This window comes from Adiantum capillus-veneris, chromosome 21 (assembly GCF_014529385.1).
Source record: "Adiantum capillus-veneris isolate H3 chromosome 21, ASM1452938v2, whole genome shotgun sequence".
NCBI lineage: Eukaryota > Viridiplantae > Streptophyta > Polypodiopsida > Polypodiales > Pteridaceae > Adiantum > Adiantum capillus-veneris.
Window position 1 is genome coordinate 5,519,780 of NC_140951.1, and position 2,192 is coordinate 5,521,971.

At 43.5% G+C, this 2,192-nt stretch overlaps 1 pseudogene; it reads right to left on the minus strand.

The window, feature by feature from the left end:
- Positions 1-744: 744 nt before the first annotated feature.
- Positions 745-1,134, minus strand: LOC147430483 (small ribosomal subunit protein uS12y pseudogene; annotated as a pseudogene).
- Positions 1,135-2,192: the final 1,058 nt, after the last annotated feature.

Below are 2,192 nucleotides of genomic sequence, written 5' to 3' on the forward strand. Positions count from 1 at the left end.
AAAATTTCTCCTCTTCAAGTATCATTTTCCTCACATACCATTCAGAAAACTACTAGATCAAGTACTAAAATAAGTCTCACAAAAAGACCAACTAAAACCGCTCAAAATGAGCGGACTACACAAAAAAGTGACCCTCTTAACCAGACCCACTTCTCCAAAGTCACTATATTGAATCTCTATTAGCTCACAAGAGGTTCATTCAAAGATAAGCTTGACAGGTCGATTACATTACTTCGCCCAGTACCAGCTCGGACCATTTGTAGTACCTCCATCGCCTCTCCCACTTTGGCTTTTAGCGCCTCTAAAGATTCAATTAAATGTAAAACTTCTGGCTGATCCATCTCCAGTAACATGCCCTTAACTTTTCCTGCATGACCATGTTCGAATTGATCTACAAGTGGATACAGTTGCTCGCCCAACATCAATCTTTGTTGTTCAGGAGGAGCCGATGCTAGCCTAAGTCTCATGCCAAAGTAGGAATCTCCTTTCTCTCTCTTTCTCTCTCTCTCTCTCTCTCTCTCTCTCTCTCTCTCTTTTTGAGGACAAACAAAGTATCTTTATCTTCATTGACACAATGATTCTCCATCCCATGGTTCAAAAGAAGGAAATGCATGCATCGAAAAATAGCAACTGGCTCATCTCATGAGATTAACAAAATTTTCGTGATGATCTCCCCTGGCCATTCCCAAGAAGCTAATCAATAAGGTACAAATCCTGCAGGACTTTCACATATCTTCTCAAATCTTAAGACCTTGGCTTCTCCTTCTTTTACTTGAAAAGGGCAAGGAGAGACACTTCCGATACCTTCACAACCTTGAACCGCACTCCAGGAATATCACCAACAGCATGTCCCTTACGAACGAACCCAGCAATCAACACTTCATCGTTTTCTTCAATGTAGTTCAGGCAACCATCATTTGGAACAAAGGCCGCAATCTTGATAAGCTGTACCCTGGCACATTTTCGAATGGCAGAGCTGGGCTGCTTGTCTTCAATACCAATCTTCTCAAGAACGATGCCCTTGGCATGGGAGGAGCCTGCGAAGACCTTCCTCACTCGTTTCCAGGATTTCTTTTTTTATATGCCTGGTCTGCCCAGTTTGCGACCAGCTCCCATACCACGTGTTTTCCCCATGGTGGTTGTTGTTGTTACGCATGCGACTGCTGTTATTTCCCAGGAGCTCTCTCTCTCTCTCTCTCTCTCTCTCTCTCTCTCTCTCTCTCTCTCTCTCTCTCTCTCTCTCTCTCTCTCTCTCTCTCTCTCTCTCTCAGTTTTCTAAAAAAAAAACCTCTGAAAGAGCTCGCGTCGGCACGCGCTCTTTCAGAGGGTTTTTTTTATAAAAAAACTGAGAGAGTATGTGCTACCAGCTGAAGTTTAATCAAAAAATAAAGGAAATCAATTGAAATTACGAGAGGAGAGTAAGCACAACCAGAAGGTGTCGCACAAGGAGGGGGGAAAGGGCAGCAGGGGTCGCACAGGCACGAGAAATCCAGTTCGGGGTTGCACAAGGAAGCAACAGGGATCTCAAATGGCAGGCTCAGTGCATCGGAGCTGGTACGCACAGAGGAGATTTTTTTTATGTTTATAGAGAGATGGTTTGCGCAGCTCGACATGTTAGTTTTCTAGTTACGGTTCCGAGATCGAGGCCAACTTCAGACTTTTTGAAATGTAAATGAAATGGTGGGTGAAATTCGGAGGAATGGGGTCTGTTATTGATATAATAAGAGAACCTGCGTAGCCTCGTGACATCCCTTTTGCCAGGTGGGATCAATGGTCCCTATTAATTGTGGGTGACGGGATTGGTTTTGCCCATCCGATGGCAGATAGGACCCACGATTTTTTAAAATAAAATGAAGAGGCGAATAAAAACAGATTCTTATTAAATAGGGACCTAATTGCAGAAATTGTAGTTTTAGATAAAAATATAAAGAGATTCAACCTAGGGTGGAACGTTGGAAGAAAGAACTGGTCTCAGTTTTCATGACTAAATTTGACCAGTAGAAGAAAGTGAAAAGAAGACGGCGGGAGGGCCTCACTTGCAATGGACGTTGGTTATGCAAGATCTTGAGTCGGCAGAGAAGGTGGCGAGGCATTTTGAGGCTGAGTGTAGAAGGAGAGATCTTGATTGAGTGGCTGACAGAAACAACGATCAACATATTTCCTTTGGCATGTGTGCGTGCACACGCATTAAT